Below are 19275 nucleotides of genomic sequence, written 5' to 3' on the forward strand. Positions count from 1 at the left end.
CCGACCCAATACTCGAACTCACAACCCTTCGATTGGAAGTCTGACTCTCTAACCATTAGGCCACGACAAATGGCCCAGACAGCAAGCAGTTTCGGCCCAGGTCTGGCCCACATCTGGTCTCGCATTCAAAACCACAGAACCAGGCTCAAATGGCTTTCAACTGATGACAGCTATAGACATTCAAGGCATGACAGTACCTGACTCTGTGCTAATCCTAAGGGTCGAAAACTCAGCCATCAACCTGAAGCTCTTCAGAGCCTTAAAGAAAGACAAGCCTGAACTGCCACATGCCACCAAGCATGATCGCTTCCCTCTGAATCCATGCTCCTTAACCATGATTACCTCTAAGACTGTCTGTGCCTTAGACATGTGCTGGAATGACAGACACCTAAGTCACTACTTCCTCGTTGTCCCCGACCTGCCACACAATATCTACATTGGAGCAGACATTATGTTAAGAATCAATGCCTATGTGGACACTTTGAACGAAGCTATATGGGCTCGCTTGTTTCGCCAAATAAGCACTTCAATCAAGCATCAAGATCTCTTCCAAGCATGCAACGACATAGTCACAAAACACGACGTGCTGGTCTATTGGAAAAAGGTCCGCGGTCACTCACGGCAACCAGGGCAAGACAAAGACTACAATGACCAAACTGATGCTTTTGCCAAAGCTGGCACGCTACATGGTGATCCATGGACTTTTAAACCTCTCCCACCCAGCCCATGTGTTTCTGTCATCACACGCCACCAGCATGCACAAGCCGTAAAAAAACCCACCTCCTCCCAAATCAAAACCCATAACCACCTCTGACCTGGCTGCTTCCTCTGACCTCCGGCATCTTAATGCACTCCTGCACATGCTACATCTAAAACATGGCATACTGGTATATGCCCCTAATGAACTCACTACAACCAAGCTTGTTGTCCCTCAGTGCCAAAGGGGGGTGATGCTCACACATTCCCATGATGCACTATGTGTCAGACACCACAATGCCAAAGCCACGTATGAAACGCTAATACAAGTGGCATACTGACCTGGCATGCAGCAATATGGAGCAGAGTATGTAAAAGGGTGCCTGGTGTGTTGCCAATTCCAACCTGTGAACCCGAACCACAGAGCACAAATACAGCAAAAAGGAATGTCCTTCCCATGGTCGGACCTCCAAATCGACTGGGTCAGACCCCTACTGAAATCATGTGGGAAGTCTGGAAACTCCTGGGCATACAGGCCAAGTTGCACATCAGCCACCACCCTATCACCTCTGGGCAAGTGGAGAGTTCCAACCGAACCGTGGTCAGCATGCTAAAGAAGTATGTGTCTGCGAACCAAAAGTAATGGGATATCAAGCTCCCACTAGTGCTAATGGCTATCAGATCAATTCCTAACAAGTCCACCAGGGTGCCATCCTTTGAGCTAATGACGGGATGGCAAATTGCCAAGTCTGCGATTGTTTTTCATGTCTGCGGTTTGAAGCAACCCCAATACCAATAACGTGATATTTAGCCCCTAAAATGCGAATTTTACCATGGCAACCCTTCCAAAAAATGTATATTGTAACCCCGGGAAGGAATTTTTATCGGGGAACCTTTTGGAAACGCGATTGGGCTAGTTTTGGACTAGGAGTGTTGTGTTTGTATGTGTGCTTGTCTCTCTCTCTCTCTCTCTCTCTGCCTATTTTGTCCAGCGCTCGCCGATGTCCTCACCTGTAGCATCACCGATCGAAAGGGGGAATATGTAGGATTATCCTTGAACAGTCCATTTCATTAAAAGAACCCAACACCGCATTCCACAGTTCGGAAGGATTCCCCATCGAACAATTAGTGCATCATAAAAGACAGTCATGGTGCCAAGATGGCTAAAGGAGATGTCACCCCCCCCCCCTTCCCTTTTTGTGCCTATCTAATCTCATACCAGCAATGCCAGGACAGCAGGAAAAGATTTCTCTTGGTTCCCCAAACTTAAGACCAAATGGCCAAGAAACCCTGTGTTGACCCCAATGCATAAATCCCCAGCCTTATCAGGAAAGGAAGGATGCTAAGGCATTCCATTGGCCAAGGCTCACCAAAAACCTTAAACCAGGGAACAGCTCCTTTCTGCAGCTGAAAATTCCAGAGATTTTGTCTCCAAAACCTATAGACTGAAATTTAACCCACTTGTGGTTTAATGCAAACAACGGTCTCAAAATTGCTTCCAATAAACTGAATTGATTACCAGTATTTACCTCACATGTATCTTGAGTGTCATGTATGTTTTATATAACCTGTGGAATTCTTTCTTTGTGTTTAACTTTCATTACAACCTATTAGTAGGGTTTTCTACCTCAGTTATAGGAACTAATCACCAGAAGTTGCCTCATACATGTGTATTCTCTGTATTATGCATGCTTTATATTACTCAAGTTAATTTTGTGTTAAACACTTATCACGGCTAAATCCTTATTTACTTCCACCTCAACTATGGGAAGTACAGTATATGTATTTTGGTACCTACTTGATGGGTAAAGGATTTCTAGAATTTTGACAAAGTAGATGTGTGTAGGATACACAATATTTAAACTATTAAATTTGCTTATTAAAGCGTTTAAACTTAACTCTCAGGAGTTTGGATACACGCGATCACGTGGACATTACGCTAATTACATGCAAGAACCGGAGAACGGGGCATAGGTCCCGCCCAAGACAATATCTAATTGGCTGTCGCACTAAGATGGACGGTTCAGATGGACACGCTTATAACCCAATGACAAGCTTTTTGCCCTGCTTTTTTGTCCTGCTTTTGCAGTGACTTGGGCTCTTCCCTATGTTTTGTGCTGACCTTTCCATCATCCAGCGTGTACTCTTCAAATCACCAAGAAGTCACTCAAAACTCATCAACTCTTCCGTAAGATCCTTCGCTGAACTTCGTCAAAGAAAACCCTCTCAGAGTCGCTCCAGACTTAGAGGAATCTCCGTTGCATAGCAACCCGCAATCCAGGAAGTCACACGAATGAAGCACCACCCGGCAAAGCCAATCATCACTCACCATCGAGTGCTGTCCCTCAGAACGCATCATCAACTGACTGCCAGCCAATCAGCTCCGAGATTCCCTCTCCAGCAAATTCTTTACAGAAGGGAACACATCCAAAGCAACAAGGAGCATCCAATTGCAAGTACACTATATCTCCTAATTCTTTTTAAAACTGGAGCAAATCTTAAGAAAACGAACTAAGATTAAAGTGCTAGTAGACTGATTCTCTCAGGTTGGGGTCAAGAAATAGTGTCTAATGCTAGACACTTGGGAATCCATTCACCCTCCGTTAATAACATCACTTTTCTCTGTGACTGTTTGAATGAATGTTTGTGTGTTTTCATTAGTTTAGTTTGTGTGTATTACAGTAGTTCAATAAAGGCTTGTTTGATTTTACATACCAGTGTCTTGGGCTGCGTGCTTACAAGTTACTGCCTTAAACTGTAGATTCTGTTACCTTACTCATAATCAGTTATCATAATTTCATGATATTATTATCATAGGCCACAGGATAATAGTTTGTCCAGAATTGATAAAATACCCAAACCTCAACTTATTGGTGGATGATTAGTTTATAAAGTGTTAAATATTAATTCTCAGTAATTTGCATACTAATTTGGTTCTTGTTCACTGTAATCCAATCCCCTTTGAGTTATATCGATCTTAATTCCCTTATTAATCTTACAAGGTTGTTCTTAAGGCATTATAATGCACATGTAATGCCTTATAAACATCATAATAGGGTATATCATCTTATAAATAATCAAACAACAGTTACAATACATTATAATATTTTCCTTTTTGTGCTTATACTGTGTATAATGCATTATAACACTAGATGAAGCCTGCATTTATAATACATCAAAAGCACATGTAATGCTGTATAAACAACATTATAATGTATTGTATCAGCTAATAAGTAATCATAAAAACAGTTACAATGCATTATACAAACCCGATTCCCAAAAAGATGGGACACTGTACAAATTGTGAATAAAAACAGAATGCAATGATGTGGAAGTTTCAAATTTCAATATTTTATTCAGAATACAACATAGATGACATATCGAATGTTTAAACTGAAAAAAATCTTAAGGGAAAAATGTTGATTTTAAATTTCATGGTATCAACACATCTAAAAAAAAATTGGACAAGGCAATGTTTACCACTGTGTGGCATCCCCTCTTCTTTTTATAACAGTCTGCAAACGTCTGGAGACTCTGGAGAGAAGTTGCTCAAATTTAGGAAAAGGAATGTTATCCCATTCTTGTCTAATACAGGCTTCAAGTTGCTCAACTGTCTTAGGTCTTTGTCACATCTTCCTCTTTATGATGTGCCAAATGTTTTCTATGGGTGAAAGATCTGGACTGCAGGCTGGCCATTTCAGTACCCAGATCCTTGTACTACACTGCCATGATGTTGTAATTGATGCCGTATGTGGTCTGGCATTGTCATGTTAGAAAATGCAATCTCTTCCCTGAAAGAGAAGACATCTGGATGGGAGAATATGTTGTTCTAGAACTTGAATATACCTTTCAGCACCGATGTCCAGATGTGTAAGCTGCCCATTCCACATGCACTCATGCAACCCCCATACCATCAGAGATTCAGGCTTCTGAACGGAGTACTGATAACATTTTGTCCTCTTTAGTCCGGATGATATGGCATCTCAGTTTTACAAAAAGAACTTAAAATTTTTATTCGTCTGACCACAGAACAGTTTTCCACTTTGCCACAGTTCATTTTAAATGAACCTTGGCCCAGAGAAAACGCATACGTTTCTGGATCATGTTTAGATATGGCTTCTTTTTTGACCTATGGGGTTTGACCTATTGTGGCAATTGACCTAGTAAGTTGCAAATTGGTCCTCCAGCTGTTCCTTATATGTACATTTACATTTTCTGGCCTCTTGTTGCTACCTGTCTCAACTTTTTTGGAATGTGTAGCTCTCATGAAATCCAAAATGAGCCAATATTTAGCATGACATTTCAAAATGTCTCACTTTCAACATTTGATATGTTATCTATATTCTATTGTGAAAAAAATATAAGTTCATGAGATATGTAAATTATTCTATTCCCTTTTGTACAGTGTCCCAAATTTTTTTGGAATCGGGTTTGTATAATACCTTCCTATTTGTACTTATAACCTTTATGAGTACAATGCATCATAACACCAGATTAAGTCTGCATTTATGATGCCTTATAAGGACACCCTTAATGCATTATAATGCATGCATTATGCCTTTTAAACATTATAATGTGTTGTATCATCTGATAAATTATCATAAACGGTTACAATGCACCATAATACATACCTATTTGCGTTTATAGCTATTAAGTGTGTGATGATTTATAACACACTGAACATATTATCTACTTAAGCTATAATGGCTTATATATCCTACCCAGATAGCAAACATATCCGGACCTCATCTGGGCCAACTATGGCACATCTGGCTCAGTTCTGGCAGCGGCAGAGGTTATATGGGCCATCTCTGGCCCACACACATCAAGCCGGTTTTAGTTTGAGTTGTGGCATGCTGTTTATGGGCCAGATCCGGCCCGTGTGTGACAAACCGGCTTTAATTTGAGTCGTGGCTTGCTGTGTGTGGGCCAGATCTGGCCCGTGTGTGACAAACTGGCTTTAATTTGAGTCGTGGCTTGCTGTGTGTGGGCCAGATCTGGCCCGTGTGCAACAAACCGGCTTTAATTTGAGTCGTGGCTTGCTGTGTGTGGGCCAGATCTGGCCCGTGTGCAACAAACCGGCTTTAATTTGAGTCGTGGTTTGCTGTGTGTGGGCCAGATCTGCCCCGTGTGTGACAAACCGGTTTTAGGTTGAGTTCTGGCTTGTTGTATGTGGGCCAGATATGGCCTATACCAGGTGACCAGATGTGCCATTTTCTGAAGACACGTCCTGGCAGATCACCTTACTTTACCAGTCAGTGGTTCTAAAACTATTTTGAGTACTGGACGCCCATAATATTTCAGGACACGTAATATAAATACATACACACATTTATTTGACCTACACGGACCTGTTATGAAGCTGCAATGTTATTCGATTTTTTTTACATTTTTGTACCATGTCCTCTGGTGTGACACCATGTCCTTTGAACTTTTTTGGAACCACTACAAATGTTTTATGCTTTGTTGTGCATTAATATGACACCCCTAAATTATATATTTTTTAAATTAAAAAGTGCATGTTAAGATACATAATCCTAGAAAATTTAGCAAATGTGTCTTGCTTGCCACTAATGACAGGTTAGCTTTGGAATAGCAAGGTCATTAATTGACAGAAAAGGCTGAAATGTCCTTTGGTGTGATAAAAAAAAAAAAAAAAAAGTCCTCCATTGTGACACCTGTACTGTCACACCACAGGACAAAGTTTCTTTAAAAATCATTTTAAATAATTAAATAATATTTGTTTAACTCCTTTTTTTTTACTTTTAAATGTAATAATTACATTCATTAAATTAAGCTCTAATCATAAAAAAAAAATAAAAAAAAATGAATCTTTAGAATATATGAAAATTTCACTTTTTAATAAAAAAAAGTTACAAAAAATGAACTTTTTTCATGATATTCACATTTCTTCAAGATGCACCTTTTACACACACACACACACACACACACACACACACACACATATATATATATATATGAGTGTTCGTAAAAGCAACAATACAAAATCTTAAACTATAAAAGTGCCACTTTGTCCCACTATTATGTGCAGGCCTGGCATTTTGCACTGGGCTATAGAACTACAAAATGAATTTTAAATTAGCAATATCATAATTGAATGACATTTTGAATTATGTAGTGATCTAATTCTATCCACCAAACAATTGTATGTGAATGTGTGAGACTTATGGTCATGGTTATAGGGAAATAACACATACCTGTCAAGTATCTCGTTTTGGCCGGGAAAGTCACGTATTTTACCCTTCTTTCCCGCCGTCCTCCCGTATTAGTATTTTCCCGTAAGTCTCCCGTATTTTTATTATTATTATTTTTTTTTTACCTGCGTTATTAATAAAATAATAATAATAGAAACATTCCCAATCTGAGCTCTGTCACTAGTCTCGCGATAACTCCCACCTGTAGTAGCCTGTCGCGAGGGGTGTGTGAGGTCAGATGACATGAGTTATAACGTGGGAAAAGGAGCTCCAAGATGGCGCCGTGGATAGTAGTGGTTTTCTAAGCTGAGAAACAGATTGGGTATTTCTCACAAATGGTCGTATACATTCCGTAAAGTTGCTAGCTACTATTGATAGATTGTTAATAGTTGCCGAGATTGAATAAATATTGAAGTTGGAGTGCTGCATCAAAACTAAACTTAATTAAGAAATCATCAGGTTTACTGCACATTTCAGAAAAATGGCTGAGGATCTTGGCGCAGAGATGGAGGTTGATACTATAAAAGAGAAGAGAAGTTTTAACGAAACTCACTCGTATGCATGTAAAGTGAAAAGCGGAGGAAGTTGTGAGTCTTGTCCGAACACACCAAGCAAAAATCAACCTCCCAAAAGACATAAAAATGTCGTTGACTCCTCTTCCAAACAAACTGAACTTTCTTTGAATGACGTGCAGGAAAATATTATCCGAATTCTCTCTGAGAAAATCAATGAGCGATCCGACCAGCTAGAAAGAATGGTTAAAGAGAATTCTTCCAACATTGAAGCTTTGGGCAAATCTCTCACCTCAGTGCATGATGATGTGATGGTCCTGCAGAAAGAAAACGAAATGCTGAAAAATGCGAATGCTCTTCTGGAAAAAAAGGTGAAGGAAATGAACACAAAAATTAATGATCAGGAACGCTACAGCCGCAGATGGTGCCTGCGTTTGTATGGGCTGTCCGAACAAACTAATGAAAACGTGAAAACGAGAGTCATGGAAGTTTGCAAAGCAGTGGTTTCGGACGGGGATAAACGGGTGGTAGCAGATGGTTTGGATGTGGCACATCGGCTTGGTAGGCTTAAAAATTCGGATGATGGCAGAAGAGTGAAACCAAGACCGGTGATCATAAGATTCGTTTCCCGTACAGCCAGAGATTTAATCTGGAAAAACTCAAAAAACAACGAGTGTCTAACTACCAAGGGGCTGCGATTTAAGGAGGACTTGACAGCTTTTGACGTGGAAGCACGGAATCGTCTTTGGCCGACTGTGGAGAGAGCAAGGAAAGAAGGCAGAAATGCATACTTGAGCGGAGCGAGGGCTTTCGTAGACGGGAAAGAGATTAGTCTTGAAGGAGGCAACGGTCCTACATAGGCTTATGGTTGTCTTGTTGTAGTCTGCACAATTGGCGGTGTTTTGCAAGACATGTTAATCTTTGTTTGGGAAAAGAAGAAAAGAAAATAAGAAATGTATACTTTTGGAACTGAATGCTCATTACTTTTTACTTTCCCTTATGTTTGCAACTTTAAAAATAGTAATAGCTACTTTTGTCGAACTTTTGTGAGGATCCCATTATGTAAAAGTCTAAAGTTTAGGTTATTTTACTCTTGTGGTTCTTAATTAATCGTTGAACGTTTATGTCTCTTTCTTTATTTTCTATCAATGCCAGAGGTATTCGTGATCTTTTGAAGAGAAAAGCTTTATTTTTGTATTGCAAAGGGAAAAATGTAGATTTTTGTTTAATTCAGGAAACGCACGCATGTTCTTCAGATGCTGTGTTTTGGAAAAATCAGTGGGGAAAAGAGATTTGGTTGTCATTTGGCAGTAACCGCTCAGCGGGGGTCGCTATTTTACAAGATAAATTTACTGGGCAAATAGTAAACTACGAAAAAGATGACTGTGGTAGATGGATATTGCTTGTGTTAAATAAGGATAACGAACATTTTGTAGTAGTCAGTTGTTATGCCACCAATAACAAAGTAAACAACGGAATACTTTTTTCACATATTGAATCTAGGATTCAGCATTTTATTTCCCTTTATCCTTCAGCCCAAGTTATTTGGGGAGGAGATTTCAATACTGTGTTTAATGAAACCATTGATAGATGGCCTCCTAAAACTAGACCAGGCCCTTCTAGTGAATTGGAAAAATGTATGTTTAAGATTGGGTCTTATTGATGTGTGGCGAAGTAAAAATCCAGACAAGGAAGAATATACATGGAGTAATAAGGACTCATCTCTTCATTCTCGTATTGACTATTGGTTAGTGTCTAATGATTTAACTAATAATGTGACCTCTGTATTGATAGAACCTTGCATAATGACAGATCATAAAGGAATTTTTATAAAAATAAATATGGTACAAGACAAATTAGTTAAAAATCATGGCAGCTATTGGAAATTAAATAACAAATTGCTTGAAAATGAATGTTTAAAGGAAAAAATTAAAAGTATTATTGAAAAATATAGAAAAAGTGCAGAGTTAGAAAAATCATATGGAAAGTATTGGGAATTAATGAAGTTTGATATTAGAAAGGCATTTATTAATCAAGGAAAATTAGAAACAAAGAATAATAATATTAAGGAAAAATCTATAATTGAGGATATTTTTAATTTGTGTAAAAAGAAGAAGGAACTGTTAACTGATTGTGAGTTACATAAATTAGATTTATTGCAAATTGAATTAGATAAGATCTATGAGGATAAAGCAAGAGGACCATTTGTTAGAACTAGACTTAAATGGTTAGAAAAAGGGGAAAAAAATACAAAATATTTTTTTGGCCTTGAAAAAAGAAACCATGATTTTGCCTCAATTTCTAAATTAATGATTAACAACAAATTAGTAGATAATTCTTCAGTTATTTCAAAATATGTTGCTCAGTTTTTTAGTAATTTGTATTCTCCTATATCAGCTACTTCAAATATGGATACCTTTTTAAATAATTTAGTGAGTGATACCAAAAAAATAGACCAGAACTTTCAGAATAATTGTGATAAAGAAATAAATAGTGAAGAGTTGAGAGAGTGCATTAACTTATTAAAGAATAACAAATCTCCAGGCAACGACGGGCTAACCAGTGAGTTTTATAAGACTTTTTCTAAAGAACTTTTACCTTTTTTATTGTTAGTATTTGTGGAAGCTATACAAAATGGAGAATTGCCTGCTTCATTAAAACAAGGAATTATAACATTGATTCCCAAACCTAAAAAAGACAAGTTATTTATTGAAAATTGGAGGCCTATTAGTTTATTAAATAATGATAGTAAATTGTATGCAATGATTTTTGCTAGAAGATTGAAGCAAGGTTTAGACAAAATAATTGATATAGAACAGTCTGGGTTTATGAAAGGCCGTCATATTAGGGATAATATTAGACTAGTATTAGATATGATTGATTATAATAACTTTATCGAGGATGATAGTTTTATTTTATTTATTGATTTTTATAAAGCATTTGATACAGTGATTCATAATTTTATTTTCAAAGTTATTAAATGGTTTGGTTTTGGAGATATGTTTTTGAAAGCAGTCAAAACATTGTATAGTGGGTGTAATAGTTCTGTCAAACTTGGCACCTCACAAAGATTTGATATTCATCGTGGCATTAGGCAAGGATGCCCTCTCTCTCCTTTTTTATTTTTGTTAGTTACTCAGGTTTTAGCATCGCATATAAAACGAAATCAGTTTAATGGTATCACAGCTTTAGGTGTACAATTCAAACTTAGCCAGTTTGCTGACGACACTGCAGTGTTTTTGAAAAACAAATTTGAAGTACCCAAAATAATAAGATACGTTGAGGAATTCACTGGTGTTTCAGGCCTTAAAATGAACTTAGATAAATCTGTATTATTTCCCCTTAAAGATTGCTCCTCTTCAGAAATAGAAAATATTCCAGTTAAACATAAATTAACATATTTAGGTGTAATAATTTGTAAAAATGAAAAACAAAGGAGTCAATTAAACTTTGAACCAATTATTGAAAAAACTAAAAAGAAATTTAATTTGTGGTTATTGAGGGACATTTCGATATTTGGGAGGGTTTTATTGTCAAAGGCGGAGGGAATATCTAGATCTGTTTATACGTCATTATCATTAGATGTGCCTCCCAAAATTATTAAAGATCTAGATCAGATTCTTTATAATTTTATTTGGAGGAAAAAACCACATTATTTAAAAAAGGAGGTAATTTGTAATCCTAAAGAGCAAGGCGGACTGGAGGTCTTAGATTATAATACTCTCAATGATACTTTTAAAATTAAATGGTTGATAGAGTTTATGAAAAATAGAGAAAGTCCTTGGAATGCATTTCCTAACTATATATTTAATACTCTTGGAGGCATAGACTTTTTGTTGAAATGTAATTTTTCTGTTGACAAAATTCCTGTTAAATTGGCCGGTTTTCACAGACAAGCCCTGTTAGCATGGCAATTGGTTTATAAGCACAATTTTTCACCCCACAGATATTTCATATGGAACAACAAAGACATATTATTCAAAAACAAATCTTTATTCTATCATACTTGGTTCAAGGAAGGTATACTTTTAGTAAGACAGTTAGTTAATTCCCATGGATACTTGTTATCATATACTGAATTTCTTCAGAAATTCCAATTACCAGTTAAACCAAGAGAATTTGCGATTGTTTTTGATGCAATTCCAAAGAGTGTGATGTTACTTTTAAAAAACTGTAACTTAGAAGAAATCAGCATAGTTAATCCTTTTGGTAACATTTTCATTGAAAATACTGATGTTTTAAAGCAAAAGTGTAGCAATAAGATTATAAGAAATGCTCTTTGTTCTGTCTCCTTACCCGCAGCAAGATTTTTTTGGTCATCTTTGTTTGGTAATATCAATTGGGTTAAAGCGTGGAAACTGCCAAATAGGTTTTGTATCAATAACAAAATTAAGGAAGTGTCTTACAAAATACTCCATAGAATTTATCCTGCTAAGCATGTTTTGGAAAGATTTAAGCTTAATATTTCATATTCTTGTGAATTTTGTGGTCAAGAAAAAGAAACTATCTTACATCTTTTTTTTCATTGTATTTATTCAAGAATATTTTGGAAAGATTTGGAATTCTATATTAACAGAAAAATTGAAGGTATGATAGAAATTTGTATATTTGATGTAATTTTTTATACAGAAAACGAAAATTTGAATAGTAAAGAACAATATATTATACAATTGTTTATTTTGTTAGGAAAATTCCATATACATAAGAAAAAGTGGGCTCAATGTAAACCAAATTTTGTACATTTTATAAATGACTTTAAATTATATCTAAATCTCTTGGAACAAACCGAAAACAAAAAAGCACTGAAAACATGTAATGCTCTGAAATCATTGAAATCTATGTAACTTTTTCTCTCTCTCTTTTTCTCTCTCGCTCTCTTTTCTCTGGCAGCTAATGTTTATTTGATTATTTGAAAATGTAATACCTCATGTTATTGTGGCATTGAATTAATAAAGCATTAAAAAAAAAAAAAAAAATAAAAAAAAAAAAAAAAAATAACGTGGGAAAAACAACAACAACAAAAGAAAAAACAGAGAAGGATGATGGATGCTACAATAGAGAGTGAAGGCACACCTGCCAAAAAACCAAAACCCATGTGTAAATACCGTGATAAATGGGACAGCGAATTTACTTTTTTAAAGAATGCAAAGTCTGCAACAAATTGGTACAACAACTCACTAAAAGAGTAAAAGAAAAGTTATGTGAAATGAAAAGAAAAACTGTTAAAGAAAAGCAATATGAAATGAAAAGAATGTGTGGAATTTAAATAAAATGTAAATGTAAAGACAAGCAATGTTAAATTAACAGAAAATATGCAAATAAGCCTTTAAATAAATGCTCTTCATATATACCCTTTTGTGTTTTAATTTGGGCTATAACACCTGTCTTAAAATGTAAGGGATACTGGAGCTTTGTTGGGGTGGTGGGACTGCTCGCAATGGGCGCTGGAAAATTTCCCTTATTTTCAAATCCAAAACTTGACAGGTATGATAATAACAAGAAGAACAAAGTGCAGTAAACGGTAAAACTGTTTGCACTACAAACCAGTACGTTCTTAATTAGGACAATACATTAAAAATAACATGGTAATACAGCAGTTTGCAACAGTAAACAGCAAAACAAGCTGTTTGTACAGCTAATATAGCTGGAATGACACCGAAAGCCAGACACATTAAATTTACAAATGGCCGCGCCCCCTCTTACAGAAAAAAAAATAAGGGGCATATGTTTATTCATATGTTTATTTATGTAACGTAAGAGTGTGACTTTTAATTCGTGACGTGCTTTCATGGGCGTGCGCGCGGACCGGATGGAGTTGCCATGGAAACGGAGCGCAACACTTCAAATGTCACGAGGAAACACCCCGTTTCTCGCTGATTTAACTGTTTTCATGTGAGTTAAGTCCATAAAATCACACAAATATTACTTATAACTGTTGTTGACACTTCTCTTACTTGTATTTGACTCGCTTCTGTTGTTTTTTTACTTTATAGGAATGGTTTAATGTCTTCGAAAAAGTCCGTTAGCATTTCTACCGTTTTCAGACGACGTATCGTCAGGTATGATAACTCTATTGTGCTCTTATTTATGAAAGTTTGGGCTTTTAATCAAATCTTCATCTGTAGATGATAGCTTTTGACTGTTTTGTTGGTAATCTTTCAATGGATGATTGGAAATTGCTTAATTTATTTAACCTTAACATTTACACTTTACTGTTTATCGATGACGTCACGTTATCAAGGAGCGCGAAAATTGGCAGAAAACTAAAGTTGTTTTGATCTTTTATGGTAAACATAAAACTGCTCTGCGATTTCAAGAATAGTAAAATAATCCTTCTACAACAGAAGGGAGTGTCCAAGATTTCAATATTTCTGAAGGGAGCTGCTGACAGAGATGTAGGAAGCGCTGAAAAGGTTAAGTAACCTAATATGCATTTTTTTCACAACATATATCGCAATGAATTTGTTATTTTATTTATTTATTTTTTGCATTTCACCTGCTCTAGCTTGTTTCCATCTAATAAACCTGGAACTGCAGACTAAATATTGTTGGCTCTGTGTCAAATTGCTTGTTTTGTTCCTAGATTCTTCAGTGCTGATGGCCTGCTGCATCCAGCAGAGTCGGAGTGAACCTACTGTAAGACAACATCTCCAAGATGCTATTGACCACATGACTAGTACAGTAAGTCAAGCCTCAAATATACAGTACACTAGTGTTCAAAAGCTTGAAGTTGATACAATTTGTAATAATTATCTTTTGCTCACCTATGTAGTAATTATTTGATTAAAATATGTAAAAAGAGTAATATTGTGAAATATTATTACAATTTAAAATAGCTGTTTTCTATGTGAATACATTATAAACTAATTTATTCCTGTGATGTGCAGCTGTATTTTCAGCATCATTCATCCAGTCTTCAGTGTCACATGGATCCCTCAGAAATGCTGATTTTCTGCTCAAGAAACTTATTATTAGCGTTGAAACAGTTGTGCTGCTTCATTTTTTTTGTAGAAACCGTGATGCATTTTATTTTTCAGGATTCACAGATGAATACAAAGTTCAAAAGACCTGCATTTATTTATGTAGACGCTTTTATCCAAAGCGACTTACAGTGCATTCAGGCTATCAATTTTTACATATCATGTGTTCCCGGGGAATCGAACCCCCAACCTTGCGCTTGCTTGCTAGCACAGTGCTCTACCAGTTGAGCTACAGGAACACTATTTGAAACAGATGATTTTGAACAATTTGATGCATGTAACACTAACATTAAAATGTTTAGAGTCTATGTAACAATGAATCCAACAAAAAAAAAAAATTCAGCACATCTGTATTTTAACATTGATCATAATCAGAAATGTTTCTTGAGCAGTAAATCATCATATTAGAATGATTTCTGAAGATTTGTCACTGAAGACTGGAGTAATGATGCTGAAAATTCAGCTTTGATTAAAGGAATAAATGACATTTTAACATAATATTCACATAGAAAAGAGTTGTTTTGTATTGTAATAGTCACAGTGTTACTATTTTACTGTAATTTGATTCAATAAATGGAGCCGTGGTGAGCATAAGAGATTTTTTATAAAGGCATAAAATATCTTACAGACCCCAAACTCTTGAATGGTTGTGTAAATTACAGTTATGATGTTCCTCCCAGTTAAACTTTATTAAAATGTATTAAATGTTACTCTGGCATATGCAGTCCATTCTATAGAGACTGTGTCTGTTCCCCAAAAACAGACAACAAATAATATGTTTATTAAGGGATCTAGAAAAATTATTTCAGTTTAAACCTGCTAGATTAAAAATAGTACTCAATGTACTCCATTGATGAAATAGTAAAAAGTGCACATTGCCTGAAATGATATGAACAGCAGCTATGCTAATCTTTCTCCCTTTGCCTTCCTGTTTCTGCAAATGTCCATCCCAGGGTTATTAGAAACTGCACAGCACAGGACTTACATTGACTTGTGAGGACTTCAGATGATACCAGTACTCAAAAGACCTTAGATGATGGCAACTATAGATGGACATACAAACTACCGCCACTGCAAAAAAGGTAATGTTAATTTGAAAGAGCTGTGTCACGGTAGCCGTGTTTCCACTATCGAGCTAAGACCGGTCGTGCTAGTGCGTGCCAGGGCCAGTCGCGTTTCCACAGTCACTTCCGGGGATGGATCGTGCCTCGCCGGGGCTTCCTTGGGGCCAACGACCAGGGTTTTTTGGCCCGACGAAAACCTTGGGCCAAAGCAGGCCAGCTGGGGCTAGAGGAGGGGTTATGAACAAAGGCGGAGATTCTCCGAGCGTCAGCGCGGATCATTTCAGAAAGATAACAGCTTTAACACCAGCATTAAAGACGTTTTTAAATCAGTTGAGCTCAAAACTCACTCTTAGTTAGCAGCAAGTGTTTGAAATAACTTAATCCAATGTGGATTATAATCACTAAACAAAGCAGAAATATGTATAAGCGATGTAAAAGACTATGCATGCTAAACATTAACGTTACCATAGTAAACATGTTAAATATGACCGCTTGGAGAAATCAGACGTCAGCTTCTTATTCTCTATCAAAATTGTGTATTTATTAAGTAACATTTTATCTGTCGTCTCGTTTCAAGAGTTTAGCTCCACGTTGCATATCATCAAAATATAAAAATGATTTTTGTTTGTGAGCTTTTATAAAAATAGCGAGTCTGCGCTGCGGATCATTTCAGAAAGATAATAGCTTTAACACCAGCATTAAACACTTTTTTAAATAAGTTGAGCTCAAAACTCTTTCAGTCAGCAGCGAGTGTTTGAAATAACTTGATCCAATGTGGATTATAATCACCATGCAAGGCAGAAATATGTATAAGCGATGAAAAAGATATGCACGCTAAACATATTACCATAGTAAACATGGTAAAATAAGACCGCTTGAAGAAATCAGACGTCGGCTTCTTATTCTCTATCACAATCGTGTATTTATTAAGTAACTTATATTATATGTCACAAGCCTCTTCTCGAGAGTTTATCTCACGTTGCCTATCATAAAAGAATATAGCCTAATAATGTTTTTTTGTTCGGGAGCTTTTATAAAAATAGAGATATTATCATTCATTATAAATATGACAGCTATACTGTGGCTAATAAACAGAAACAGACTCGACTGAATAAGCAGGCTATTTTCATAAGCGTTAAAAATAAATAAATAAATAAAATAGAAATAAGTGTGTTTATGTGTGATTAATTTTGCATGACGTTGTTCTGAGAGGCGTGTAAAGGGCGTGTTTTAGTGACGTGCAGCGGTGCTTCAAGCTCCACTGTGGAAACCCTGCGCTATTCTGGCCTCGTGCTACTGGCCTGAGGCTATGAGCCCCGCCCGACCCGCTTTAAGCCCTGGCTCGCACTGGCCCGACAGTGGAAATGCGGCTAGTATCAAAGGCTCCCTTATCAGTTCTGCTTTCAGTACTGGAGAGTAAAAGATACATTTTTTTTTGTTTGATGTTTTTATTAGTACATATACGTTATCTTGCACATTTTATCTCCCCAACAGATTCTAATTTGAAAGAAGTTTATAATGCATGTTCGCTACTCCCAATTCAAAAGACTGAATCAGCCTGTGTATCTGAATGTTTCTCATACTCACGCCTCTCTGCCGCGTCTGAATTTTGGATTTTCCTTAGCTGTCAGTTATAAACGTCAAAATTAAAAGAAATAAACATTTGAAATATATCAGTCTGTGTGAAATGAATAAATATAATATACAAGTTTCACTTTTTGAATGGAATTAGTGAAATAAATCAACTTTTTGATGATATTCTAATTATATGACCAGCACCTGTATATCATTGCTCTTTTGTTGATTTTGATTGCTTCCATTGTCCTCATTTGTAAGTTGCTTTGGATAAAAGTGTCTGCTAAATGTAAATGTAATGTTAATGTGTATTTAACCCTCTGGAGTCTAAGGGTATTTTTGGGGCCTTGAGAAGTTTTGTCATGCCCTGACATTTGTGCTTTTTTCAGTTTCTTATATGGGTAAATGGGTAAAGTCTAATATCACTGTAATCAGCACAAACTGGGCTATAATAATATGTGAAATGCATGCATGTACATGATTGTATTTTTGAGAAAAAAAATGTTATGCATGGTTAGTGAAAAACTAAAAATGTTAAATCACTTGAATAAGGCCATAAAACACATACATAAAATTGGTTGCCGGAAAAGTTGAGAACTGGAGCTTGTAGCCTAGAATTTTTCTTTCTGAATGATGTGAAAATCATCTTGTTTACTCACTCACAGAAAACAATATATTGATTCAAATTTTCTAAAACACTTTTTGTTGGTAAAAGTCATATGCGAGTAGGCGTCAACTATCATGAATATCATTGTGATTTACACCTGAGAAGACAAAGGCCTGCATAATGAGCTGCATAATGAGCCTCTCATTCAATTGTGCCACTGTGAGGGAGAACTTACAAGAAAGAATGTGAGAACAAAATAAAAGTATATAATTTTATGTTTGTAGTTTATTAAGAATATATTTAATTATCCCACAACATAATTTAATATCCACTTGGGGGAGCAGTTAAACAGTTTATTAGGAACAATCAAAGCTGACTTTCAAACAAATTTTTTGGCATCCTTACTCCAGTCACACAATCCTTAAGAAATCCTTTTAACAATCTTATTTTCTACCAAATAAACCCCATTTATTATCATCATCATCATTATTATTATTATTATTATAATTAATGTTGAAAAGAGCTGATAATATTTTTCAGGTTTTTTTAGGGGGAATAAATCGAAAGAACTGCATTTGTTAGAGTTATCTCTATTTTAATTACATGGTTCTCTGTGCATTTTGAGCAGTTTTGAGATATTGAGCTTCAAAGTGTTTGCATTCCACAGACCATTGTAGATAGTGCAATTGATCAAATTTGATTGTCATGTGCATCTTGTCAGTAAAGCCAGTTCTGTGATTAATAGTAAATCTCCATTGTCTGTATTCAGATGAAGTGGCATTTAGTACACAGAGCCGTAGTTCACCAACAAGCTAGGCAATATCGTGTTCATAATTGCAGACGAATCGCCTTCGATTATGAACATGATATTGACTAGCTTGTCGGTGAAGTACAGGTGATGAGGAGTTTAGGGAAGTCGTGGCCTAGTGGTTAGAGAGTTTGACTTCTAACCCTAGGGTTGTGGATTTGAATCTCGGGCCGGCAATACCACGACTTAGGTGTCCTTGAGCAAGGCATCGAACCCCCAACTGCTCCCCAGGTGCCGCAGCATAAATGGCTGCCCTCTGCTCCGGGTGTGTGTTCACTGCTCTGTGTGTGTGCACTTTGGATGGGTTAAATGTAGAGCACGAATTCTGAGTATGGGTCACCTTAGTTGGCTGAATGTCACAACACGTCAAAGATTTACTATTAATGACAGAATCAGCTTTACTGACGAGTTGTGCGTGATAATCTAATTTGATTAATTGCAAAGCCCTATTTGAAGATTTTTTTATTTTTAAATAAAAAGACCCAAAATGTACATTACTTAAATGGGGGGGGAAATGCTCGTTTTCACTCAATATCCTGTTAATCTTGAGTACCTATAGAGTAGTACTGCATCCTTCATAACTCCAAAAAGTCTTTAGTTTTATTATATTCATAAGAGAAAGATGGTCTGTACCGATTTTTCCCGGAAAAACACGACCAGCTGGAGGCGTGACGTGTGGGCGGAGCTAAAGAATCACGAGCGCCAGTAGGCTTTTTCGTTGAGAGCGTTTGGAAGCTGTGACATTACCGTGAGGAAAAAAACATCCAAAACAAACCATGGCTAACAGTCAGATTCAGCCGTTTATTTATGATCCAGAA

General features: G+C 36.4%; 1 long non-coding RNA gene across 1 annotated transcript; it reads left to right on the forward strand.

The window, feature by feature from the left end:
• Positions 1–13331: 13331 nt before the first annotated feature.
• LOC127986020 (uncharacterized) lies at positions 13332–18959 on the forward strand. The gene is made up of 5 exons (XR_008160724.1): positions 13332–13482; positions 13768–13836; positions 14007–14104; positions 15357–15485; positions 16962–18959. It is a non-coding gene; the product is annotated as an uncharacterized LOC127986020 (long non-coding RNA).
• Positions 18960–19275: the final 316 nt, after the last annotated feature.

The sequence above is a fragment of the Carassius gibelio genome, chromosome B21 (assembly GCF_023724105.1).
Source record: "Carassius gibelio isolate Cgi1373 ecotype wild population from Czech Republic chromosome B21, carGib1.2-hapl.c, whole genome shotgun sequence".
Taxonomy (NCBI): domain Eukaryota; kingdom Metazoa; phylum Chordata; class Actinopteri; order Cypriniformes; family Cyprinidae; genus Carassius; species Carassius gibelio.